Source organism: Cajanus cajan, chromosome 11 (assembly GCF_000230855.2).
Source record: "Cajanus cajan strain Asha chromosome 11, NIPB_CcT2T_4, whole genome shotgun sequence".
Lineage (NCBI taxonomy): Eukaryota > Viridiplantae > Streptophyta > Magnoliopsida > Fabales > Fabaceae > Cajanus > Cajanus cajan.
This window is the reverse complement of record NC_138527.1, coordinates 13,853,292-13,865,791: the sequence shown is the minus strand read 5'-3', so window position 1 is coordinate 13,865,791 and position 12,500 is coordinate 13,853,292.

Here is a 12,500-nt window from a genome sequence, read left to right as displayed (position 1 = left end):
TGTGGGTTTATTCGTGGTGGGTTCATTATTGTGCCTCCAAGTCATGTTGGAGTCTTATTTTTGGTGGGTTGATGGTGCCCAAGTCATCCGTGGGTTGGTGGCGCCCGAGTAATGTGGGTTTATTCGTGGTGGGTTCATGATTGTGCCTCCAAGTCATGTTGGAGTCTTATTTTTGGTGGGTTGATGGTGCCCTGTCGCCACCGGCCCGAAACGGGCTTTCGGCATTCGCGAAGGATGGTTGGACTCGTTTAATTGTTTAAAAATATGGATTGCTAGAATGACGTATTCTCAAACTGAGACCTTGTCAAACGAGCAATTTTATTAAATGATTCACCAATCCATATTAATCCCAAGCGGGACCCTCCATGGATTAGTGGTTTTCGTAAAAGGAGGGTTCGTGGAGTCGCCACCAATGTTTTACTCAAAACATTGGAAAAAGAGATAAGGCAATTGATTTTATAAATCAACTTTGGCCATTACAACCAGAGTTGGGTAAGGGAGTCGGTTACGCGTGGGGAAGGTGTTAGCACCCCACAGCGCCCCTTTCGGGTTCCCTATGACAGATTATTTTCTAAAATAACAGTGTAAATTTACTAAATTACCCCTATTTATTATAAGCAATTATAAATTAACTATCTACATGATGACAGTTTAAATATGCACACAGAAAGCAGTAAAAGGAAGGATTTAAGAAGAAACCTCTTGAAGCGTGCTTTTATATATTGAGTAAAACTGGGAAGCTTTTTGGCGTTCCCTCGCTCTACAAGCTCGCTCGCTCCTTCCTAAAAACTTTTGACTATGGAAATCCGGAGGATTTCCCTTCGACTAGGTTCGAATCTCCAAGCTAAGTGCTCAGAATTCCAGAACTTCGTCGGATCGACTCCTAGAGAGATTTCTAGGGCAGAACACTGCTCAAAAACCCCAGAATACTCAAGGAGGGAGTCAAAACTGAGTGAAAAAGTGTGGAATGACGTCCAATTGACGTCATATTTATAGGGAATAGGCGCAATACGGCCTACAGGGGCAATACGGCCGTATTGAAATTTTTGAACTTCAATACGGTCGTATTGAAGTTCAATACGGTCGTATTGAAGTTCAGAAATTTCAATACGCCCGTATTGAGTTCGCTGCGGTTGTATTGAAGTGTCAATACGGTCGTACTGACTTCAGTATGGCCGTATTGAAGCTTCAATACGGCCGTATTAAGTTCAGTACGGCCGTATTGGGCTTTTTCCCTCCACTTCTTTATTTTGAGCTATTCTAAGACCTCTAGACCTACAGAGAACCCTCCTAGGGCCTTCGCGGAGTCCTTCTGGCTGATTATCCTTCAGTCTTCGAGAGTCTTCAAGCTTTATTTCCGACCCGGACAATTTTAGGGGTCTACAGCTGCCCCCCCTTTACTTAGTCGGACGGCCTTTTGGTGTATCGGCTGACAAGTAAAGGAGTTGACCCAATTGTCCGGGTGTTGTGCCGACCTTCTGACTTGTAGCGTCTTTCGGCGGAAAATTGTTGAGTAGCCTCTCCAGGTGGGTGCATACCTTGGCGCTTCTGACATCCTCGGTAGCTGAGTTTACCTTCTCCAAGGTCAACTTCACTCGACGCTCGAGCCGGAAGTTGGACATCAATGCGCCTCTGATGACGCTGATGGTTGAGTACCGCCTCCCCAGGCTTAACTTCACTCTTTGTTCGAGCCGGAAGCTAAGTACCCTTGTGACAACGGTAAGCAGTGTGAGTTTTGCCTCTCCAGGCTTTGCTTTGCTTGTTGCCCAAGCTGGAAGCTGTAAGTACTGTCCTTCCAGGCTTAGCTTCACTCTTTGTTTGAGCCGGAAGCTAAATACCTTTGTGACGGCGGTGAACAGTGTGAGTTTTGCCTCTCCAGGCCTTGCTTTGCTTGTTGCCCAAGCTGGAAGCTGTAAGTACCGTCTCTCCAGGCTTAGCTTCACTCTTTGTTTGAGCCGGAAGCTAAGTACCTTTGTGACAACGGTAAGCGGTGAGTACCCCTTTTCCAGAGATAGCTTCGCTCATTGCCCGAGCCGGAAGCTGCATACCTCCGTGTTTGTGACGACGGGGGTAGCGTGAATATCTCCTTTCCAGGGATTCGTGATGATTTTGTCTCCACAGTCCACGATGCTGCTTCGACGGTTGTTTTTTTTGATTTTGTGCCACTAAGGGCTGGATAACGCAGGGATCCGTCTAGGGGATGTGCAGTTACTCATAGGTTCTTGTGTCCCAACTTTCCATTGCGTAGTTGGTTCCCACTGGGGAATTTCTGATTCCTTTGGGTGCAGACACAAAGATGCTCTTTCTGATGTGAGCGGTGCCTTATGATTGGCTGACGTCCTTTCGACGTTGGTGGAGTATCCCGGTTATCCTTGTTCGGGTGTCTCTTTTGGTTTTCTGATTTTGCTGCCTCTGTGTAGGCTGTTATCCACTGGGGGATTTTGTCGTTGATTTTGATTAGCCTCTTCTGTTAGGCGTATCAGCTTGACGTTCAATGATTGGCTGAGAGCCAGATTCCACTTGGGGAATGATTATTGATTTTTTTATTTTTTTCTCCTTCTGCAGGGATGCCTCTTGAGTAGGCGACTGGGGATTTGGGGATCTTATGTATCCCAGAGTATTATTTAGGAAGCCTCTACAGGCTTGGCCTCACTCGACACTTGAGTTGGAGAGCTATCTTCACTGAGGAAGTTTAAGTCCTTTGACTTGGATATTCTGCTTGGGTGATCGTGCTTCCATTGGGAATGTCGTCGATCTTGCTTTGATAGCTCTTGCTGGGGATTTTGAGTCCAAGAGCGTGAGTTGAGGTTTCTCTGGGGAGTATTATTTCTGCGAGCCTCTCCAGGCTCAATTATTCTTTGATGTGGGGGATGAGGAGTATTGTTTCGGCAAGCCTCTCCAGGCTCAGTTATTCTATGCAAACTGATTGTTGGATTTTCTGTATCCTTGCCTTTTTTATTTTTTTGGCTTTTTCAGTATTTTGCCTTTTTTTATGTTTTTGGCTTTTGCTGTACAGAATTTAAATTGCTAAAGAAATTAAATTCAGTTATTATGAGAGAGTATTATTTCGGCGAGCCTCTCCAGGCTCAGTTATTTTGAGAGTATTCTTTCGGCAAGCCTCTCCAGGCTCAATTATTCTGTATGATGCTGCTGATTTTCTGAATCTTTGTATTTTGCTTGCTGCTGTCATACACAAGCAATTTTCTATTTTTCTATTTTATGCAGTTGCCTCATGATAAGGTCTTTGAATGTGCAACTAATGTGTGTGTGATGCACAAATGCAATACAATTTTTTATTTTTGTTCATTTATTTAGAAAAGTGAGTGGCTCTCCCTATCCTCTTCTTCTTGGAGGACTTTCTGTCATTGACGCGAGGGAGTATTTTTGTGAGCCTTTATGCAGGAGATTATGGATTTTACAGGAACCCCTCCAATTTTCTTTTATTGACCGATTATTAATGGAATTTCGTACAATTTTATGAAAAACCAACCCAAAGGCATAATCACATGGTCAAGAGAGAAAAGAAACAAATGGATATTTTATTGATATTTACAAATGTTTATACAGAAAGATTTACAAAGGGAATTTCTGAAGAATGGCTGGCCAAGGTAGGCTATACATTTTTGGCTTAAACAATTATATCTGTAATTGTCGCTTTTCTCGTTCCCCTAATCGTTTTGGGTGAGATGCCTGAGCCAGGAGTGTAGATACTGCAAGACGCTTGCTTCTAGAAGATTATCACTTGAACCGCCTTTCGGTTTTCGGTTCAAGTGATCGTTGCTTGCTTTACTTTTTGCATCTTATTCTTTTGCCCCTAATTTTTGCCTAGGACGTGTCCTAGCGGGGATAATTTTGCCTTTGTTTTGCCTAGTACCCTTGTACTGGCGGGCTTTTTGTTTTGCCCTAACTTTTGCCTAGGATGCCCTTTTTGGGTTTTCATCCTAGCGGGCTGATGCAAGCAACGTCTTCAAGCATAATACTTCTTTACCACGTCAGCGTTGACTGGGTATCGAAGTTCTTCTCCGTCCATGTCTGTGAGAATCAATGATCCTCCGGAGAAGGCTCGCTTTACCACGTATGGTCCTTCGTAATTTGGGGCCCACTTTCCGATTTTGTCCTTTTGAGCCGGTAGCAATTTCTTCATCACTAGCTCTCCCTCATGGTAGACTCGAGGATGGACTTTCTTGTCAAAAGCCTTTTTGATCTTCCTTTGGTAGGCTTGACCATGGCATATGGCGTTCAGTCGTTTTTCTTCGATAAGGTTCAATTGGTCGTGTCGACTTTGAACCCATTCTGCCTCGGAAAGTTTTGCTTCCATGATTACTCTCAGAGACGGTATCTCGACTTCAACCGGCAGAACTGCCTCCATTCCATAAACAAGGGAGAATGGAGTAGCTCCTGTGGATGTACGTACTGAAGTCCTATAACCATGGAGAGCGAAGGGTAGCATCTCATGCCAGTCTTTGAATGAGACAACCATCTTTTGTACTATCTTCTTGATATTCTTATTGGCTGCCTCGACTGCCCCATTCATCTTTGGTCGATATGGGGAAGAGTTATGGTGCTGAATTTTGAACTCTTTGCACAGTTCTTCCACCATCTTATTGTTCAAATTGGATCCATTATCAGTGATGATTTTATCGGGAATACCGTATCTGCATATGATATTCTTTCTGATGAAGGATGTTACCACCTTTCGGGTCACATGAGCATACGATGCCGCTTCTACCCATTTGGTGAAATAGTCAATGGCCACAAGGATGAACCTATGTCCATTGGATGCCTTTGGCTCGATGGGTCCAATAACATCCATGCCCCACATTGCGAATGGCCATGGTGAAGCCAAAACATTGAGTGGCGTTGGTGGGACATGAATGTTGTCGGCATATGCTTGACACTTGTGGCATTTCCGGACGTATTGGTAACAATCCCTTTCAATGGTCGACCAATAATATCCTGCTCTGAGGATTTTCTTAGCCATTGCAGGCCCGGGAATGTGGGTACCGAAAACCCCCTCATGTATTTCTTTGATTACATTTTGAGCTTCGACTTGGTCTATACATCTCAACAAGACCGAGTCATAATTCTTTTTGTAGAGGGTTTCTCCAATCAACAGAAATCCCATGGCCCTTCTTCGGATATGCTTTTTATCATTATCGCTGGCCATATCAGGATATTCCCCTTTTGATAGATATTGTTTGATGTCATGGAACCATGGATGATCGTCAACAGCTTCATCTATCAGTAAGCAGAACACTTGCTTATCGTGCCGCCGGATATTGATGATAGGCATTTCATGCTCCTTATCCAAGGCGAACATCGATGATAGTGTGGCAAGGGCGTCAGCGAACTGATTTTCCTCCCTTGGGATATATTCAAAGACGACAATTTGAAAGAATTGTATCAGGTCTTTGATATGCTCAACATATGGTATCAGCTTAGGATTTCGGACTTCCCATTCACCTCGCAGTTGGTGAATGACTAAAGCCGAATCTCCAAATACTTTGAGCTTTAGGATACCATTGTTGATTGCTGCTTGGATTCCTAACGCGCAAGCCTCGTATTCGGCCATGTTATTTGTACAGTCGAAGTTGAGTCTTGCCGTTAGGGGGATATGCTTTCCTTGTGGGGAGATTAGTACTGTTCCAATCCCCTGTCCAAGCATGTTGGAGGCTCCATCAAAGTACATGGTCCACGTATCATCCTTGGGATCTTCGTGTTGTATACTCATTACATGCTCATCGGGGAAATCATCCTGAAGGGATTGGTAATCATTGGTCGGCCCGTGTGCTAGGTAATCAGCTAGGGTACTACCCTTGATGGCTTTTTGTGTGACATGTATGATGTCGAATTCTGATAATTGTACTTGCCATCGGGCGATCTTCCCAGTGATTATTGGCTTGTCGAACACATACTTAATTGGATCCATTTTGGAAACCAACCAAGTAGTATGCCTTATCATATACTGCCTGAGCCTTTGTGTTGCCCATGCTAACGCACAGCAAGTTTTTTCTAATGGCGTGTAGCGGGTTTCATAATCAAGGAACTTTTTGCTCAGGTAGTAGATGGCTTGTTCTTTCTTTCCAGTTTCGTCCTGTTGCCCTAGCACGGCTCCCATGGACTCATCAAGCACTGTCAGATAGAGGATTAATGGCCTTCCCTCGACAGGTGGCACCAATACTGGTGGATTGGCCAAGCACTGTTTGACCTTGTCAAAAGCTCGTTGACAATTCTCATCCCAAGTTTCGGAATGATTCTTGCGCAACAGCTTGAATATTGGTTTGCACGTGTCAGTCAACTGTGCGATGAACCTTGCGACGTAGTTCACCCTGCCGAGGAATCCTCTAATTTCTTTCTCAGTTTTAGGAGGAGGCATTTCCATTATTGCCTTTACTTTATCGGGGTCCACCTCTATGCCTTTTTCACTGACGATGAACCCAAGAAGCTTACCCGACCGGACTCCGAAAGTACACTTAGCCGGATTTAGCTTAAGCTGATACTTGCGAAGCCGATTGAATAATTTTCTCAAACATTGAATATGGTTCATCTCGTCTTTTGACTTCGCGATCATGTCATCCACGTATACTTCAATTTCTTTGTGGATCATATCGTGGAATAGTGTCACCATCGCTCGTTGGTAGGTGGCACCCGCATTTTTAAGTCCAAAAGGCATCACCCTGTAGCAGAAAGTTCCCCAGGGTGTAATGAAAGAAGTTTTTTCGCGGTCTTCTATATTCATCTTGATTTGATTATACCCCGAGTATCCATCCATAAAGGAATAGAGTGTGTTTGTGGCGGTGTGATCCACAAGTGTATCGATGTGGGGCAAGGGAAAATCGTCCTTTGGACTGGCACGATTTAAATCCCTATAATCAACACACACTCTAACCTTCCCATTCTTTTTGACGACTGGCACAATGTTAGCCAGCCATTCAGGATACTGGGATACAACCAAGAATCCCGCGTCCAGTTGTTTTTCTACCTCCTCCTTAATCTTTAAGGACCATTCGGGCTTGATTCGTCGAAGCTTTTGCTTAATGGGTCGAAACCCCTCTTTTAAGGGCAACTTGTGTTCAACGATGTTGGAGTCCAACCCAGGCATATCATGGTACGACCATGCAAATACGTCCTTGTATTCCCTCAATAATTGAATCAATTGCGTTTTTATTCCATCACTGATACGGGTCCCAATGTTGACCTCTTTCAATTCTTGATCCTGCCCCAAATTCACGGTCTCCAATTCTTCTTGATTCGGTTGGAGTAGACGAGCTTCTTGATCTAGCAGTCTTTGCAGATCCGGAGAGATGGTCTCCTCATCACTGTCCAACTCAATCCATTCACCCTCGGCTTTCGGATCCCGGTCAGAGCGAGCAATCACAGACATAATTATTTATTGGTTCTGTTTAGGTTTAGAGTTTATTAATATTAATGAGAGAGAGAGAATAGAACAAAATGAGAGAATAATGTGTGAAAAATGCCTTTTTATTGATATATGTATGTAAAACTGTACAAAACCCTTTATTTACATGAAAAGGTCCTCATGATCTCGGGTACTGATCATGAGTCCCTAAAAGAAAAAAATGTGGAGGGGCCCTATCATGGCTTGCCCTTCTCTCTACTCCTGCTGCGGTAGAGGATTCTTGCTCACGTCGGGCGCCGTCGAATCGAAAGTGACCCACCCAGCATCGATAAGGTCTTGGACCTTATACTTGAGAGCTCGGCAGTTCTCCGTTGAATGCCCCTGTGCCCCCGAATGGTATAGACATTTGTCTTGTGGATTGTACCAATCGGGGTAGGGTGGATTCACTTTCTTTGGTGGAATGTAAGCTATGAGACGCGCCTCCACTAGCTTCGGCAGGAGATCGCTATAAGTGGTCGGAAGTTTGTCAAACTTCTTCACAGAGTTGTATTGCGATTTGCCTGACTTCGAAGCGGAAGAAGACGGAGCAATGGTTACAGCGTTGACTCCTCCTTCTTTCTTCTTCCCGAAGGCCTTCTTAGCTTCATATGATTGGGAAGGCTTAGCCAGCTTCCCACTTTTAAGTCCTTGTTCCACCCTTTCTCCAATGGTGATGATGTCCGAGAAGAGTGTCGTTGTGTTCCCTATCATTTTATCGTAATAGGGACCAGTCAACGAGTTGATGAATAAGGACACCGTCTCCTTATCTGACAGCGGGGGCTCTATCTGTGCCGCCAACTCCCTCCAACGTTGGGCGTACGCCTTGAAGGATTCATCGTTCTTTTTACTCAAGGCTTGAAGATCAGACCTATCGGGTGTTAGGTCGATGTTATATTTATAGCGCTTGAGGAAGGCGTCGGCCAACTGCCTCCATGTGTGTACTAGATTTCCATCTAGCTGCATATACCAGTTGAGTGCAGTTTCAGCTAAGCTCTCTTGAAAGCAGTGGATCAAGAGCTTTTCATTTGTGGCGTATGCAGCCATTTTGCGACAGTACATGGTGAGATGACTTTTGGGGCAAGTCGACCCCACGTACTTCGGGAAATCTGGCACTTTAAATTTAGGAGGGAATTGAATGTCCCTCACTAAGCACATATCGGCGGCATCTTTGACATCAAAATCATGCCCCTCCATAGCCCTCAGCCGATCCTCGAGGGCATGGAATTGTTCCTTTGAGACCTCGGGCTCTTTTATTATAATTCCTGCCCCAAGGGGTACGGCGTTTGGAGGATCTTTTTCATGCTCTTCCTCCTCTCCCTCATGATGGGACCCATGATCACTATGATGAGATTCATGGATGTTGTGATGACGCATGAGTTCCATCATTTGCGCCATTTGCTCTTTAAGTTGTGAAAGCTCGGTTGTGAGCTTCTTGTTTTGCTCCTCCAATGCTTCCATTTTCTTGATTTTCCGTGCGCGCGTAAGGACAGAGAGATGACCAGCCACTTTCTAAAATGAATGTTTAGTTAGTTTATTTTATGGAATGAATACACTCTTTAACATGAGCTTGATAAACCTCCATCTTTAAGGCGCTGCCTTTTTAAGACGGAAGTTTACCACCCTTCTTTATCTATGATTTCTCCCCAACGGAGAATCTCTATAGTCATGGGTCTCTTTCACTCATGTCAAGAGGTATTGGTGACCCTAAAATGTACGTTTTTATGAGGATGCATGATGTCTTATTGGTAATGATGTACATGCTCCTCACTTTTGTTATATTTTCGCACATGGTCTTTCCTCTCATGTCATGGTTTTTTATGCATGGGGATTATTTTTAGACCTTATCACGAGGTTATTTATTAATGCACAAACAATTGCACATAAACATTTACACAAACAATTCACTCATCCACGAACAGTCACGAGCGAATCACGAGGTAGGGGTATCCTGCAGAAATGGTGCATATTCAAGGTAGGTTCTAACTGTTCTCACCAGTCCAAGGCCCCCAAGGTGCCCCCATTATAGGGACCCAATTCCTCTCGTCGTAGGTCGATGGAAAGTTCCAACGCACCGTCGGACTCAAGTTCATGGTTATCACCTTGAGTGATGTTTTCCGACAACGGTCTACGGGCACCTATAGACCCATTCGACAACCGGCCGTACTAACATCCACTCCCTATGGTTAATCACTCATGCCCCCGGGTATAGAGGGAACTGTTGTGTGCAAAGGTTTGTGTGCAGTTTTTATTTCAAACAATTGCGGAATTTAAACATACAACAGTTATTTAAAGCCATATAATAAAACATATTATCATACAAGCAAGGGGTAATAAAGTAATTTTAACTATTATTTGTTAAAAATAATCCGTCACTAAATGGGACTGACTCTCGAGGCTTCCCCAGTGGAGTCGCCATCTGTCGCCACCGGCCCGAAACGGGCTTTCGGCATTCGCGAAGGATGGTTGGACTCGTTTAATTGTTTAAAAATATGGATTGCTAGAATGACGTATTCTCAAACTGAGACCTTGTCAAACGAGCAATTTTATTAAATGATTCACCAATCCATATTAATCCCAAGCGGGACCCTCCATGGATTAGTGGTTTTCGTAAAAGGAGGGTTCGTGGAGTCGCCACCAATGTTTTACTCAAAACATTGGAAAAAGAGATAAGGCAATTGATTTTATAAATCAACTTTGGCCATTACAACCAGAGTTGGGTAAGGGAGTCGGTTACGCGTGGGGAAGGTGTTAGCACCCCACAGCGCCCCTTTCGGGTTCCCTATGACAGATTATTTTCTAAAATAACAGTGTAAAATTACTAAATTACCCCTATTTATTATAAGCAATTATAAATTAACTATCTACATGATGACAGTTTAAATATGCACACAGAAAGCAGTAAAAGGAAGGATTTAAGAAGAAACCTCTTGAAGCGTGCTTTTATATATTGAGTAAAACTGGGAAGCTTTTTGGCGTTCCCTCGCTCTACAAGCTCGCTCGCTCCTTCCTAAAAACTTTTGACTATGGAAATCCGGAGGATTTCCCTTCGACTAGGTTCGAATCTCCAAGCTAAGTGCTCAGAATTCCAGAACTTCGTCGGATCGACTCCTAGAGAGATTTCTAGGGCAGAACACTGCTCAAAAACCCCAGAATACTCAAGGAGGGAGTCAAAACTGAGTGAAAAAGTGTGGAATGACGTCCAATTGACGTCATATTTATAGGGAATAGGCGCAATACGGCCTACAGGGGCAATACGGCCGTATTGAAATTTTTGAACTTCAATACGGTCGTATTGAAGTTCAATACGGTCGTATTGAAGTTCAGAAATTTCAATACGCCCGTATTGAGTTCGCTGCGGTTGTATTGAAGTGTCAATACGGCCGTACTGACTTCAGTATGGCCGTATTGAAGCTTCAATACGGCCGTATTAAGTTCAGTACGGCCGTATTGGGCTTTTTCCCTCCACTTCTTTATTTTGAGCTATTCTAAGACCTCTAGACCTACAGAGAACCCTCCTAGGGCCTTCGCGGAGTCCTTCTGGCTGATTATCCTTCAGTCTTCGAGAGTCTTCAAGCTTTATTTCCGACCCGGACAATTTTAGGGGTCTACATGCCCAAGTCATCCGTGGGTTGGTGGCGCCCGAATAATGTGGGTTTATTCGTGGTGGGTTCATGATTGTGCCTCCAAGTCATGTTGGAGTCTTATTTTTGGTGGGTTGATGTTGCCCAAGTCATCCGTGGGTTGGTGGCACCCGAGTGATGTGGGTTTATTCGGGGCGGGTTCATGATGGTGCCTCCAAGTCATGTTGGAGTCTTATTGTTGGTGGGTTATTGGTGCTCAAGTCACCCGTGGGTCATGATGCTCAAGTCTCCCTCGGTCAGAAATTGAACCAGGCTCGGTCATTTTTTGAGCCAGCCTCGGTCAGAAATTGAGTCACTCTCGGTCAGAAATTGAGCCAGCCTCGGTCATTTTTTGAGTCACTCTCGGTCAGAAATTGAGCCAGCCTCGGTCATGATTTGAGTCACTCTCGGTCAGAAATTGAGCCAGCCTCTGTCATTTTTTGAGTCACTCTCGGTCAGAAATTGAGTCACTCTCGGTCAGAAATTGAGCCAGCCTCGGTCATGATTTGAGTCACTCTCGGTCAGAAATTGAGCCAGCCTCGGTCATTTTTTGAGTCACTCTCGGTCAGAAATTGAGCCAGCCTCGGTCATGATTTGAGTCACTCTCGGTCAGAAATTGAGCCACTCTCGGTCAGAAATTGAGTCACTCTCGGTCAGAAATTGAGTCACTCTCGGTCAGAAATTGAGCCAGCCTCGGTCATTTTTTGAGTCACTCTCGGTCAGAAATTGAGCCACTCTCGGTCAGAAATTGAGTCACTCTCGGTCAGAAATTGAGTCACTCTCGGTCAGAAATTGAGCCAGCCTCGGTCATTTTTTGAGTCACTCTCGGTCAGAAATTGAGCCAGCCTCGGTCATGATTTGAGCCACTCTCGGTCAGAAATTGAGCCACTCTCGGTCAGAAATTGAGTCACTCTCGGTCAGAAATTGAGTGACTCTCGGTCAGAAATTGAGCCAGCCTCGGTCATGATTTGAGTCACTCTCGGTCAGAAATTGAGTCACTCTCGGTCAGAAATTGAGCCAGCCTCGGTCATGATTTGAGTCACTCTCGGTCAGAAATTGAGCCAGCCTCGGTCATTTTTTGTGTCACTCTCGGTCAGAAATTGAGCCAGCCTCGGTCATTTTTTGAGTCACTCTCGGTCAGAAATTGAGTCACTCTCGGTCAGAAATTGAGCCAGCCTCGGTCATGATTTGAGTCAGCCTCGGTCATTTTTTGAGTCACTCTCGGTCAGAAATTGAGTCACTCTCGGTCAGAAATTGAGCCACTCTCGGTCAGAAATTGAGCCAGCCTCGGTCATGATTTGAGTCACTCTCGGTCATTTTTTGAGTCACTCTCGGTCAGAAATTGAGTCACTCTCGGTCAGAAATTGAGCCACTCTCGGTCAGAAATTGAGCCAGCCTCGGTCATGATTTTAGTCACTCTCGGTCAGAAATTGAGTCACCCTCGGTCAGAAAATTTGGCTGGCTCGGTCAGAAATTGAGTC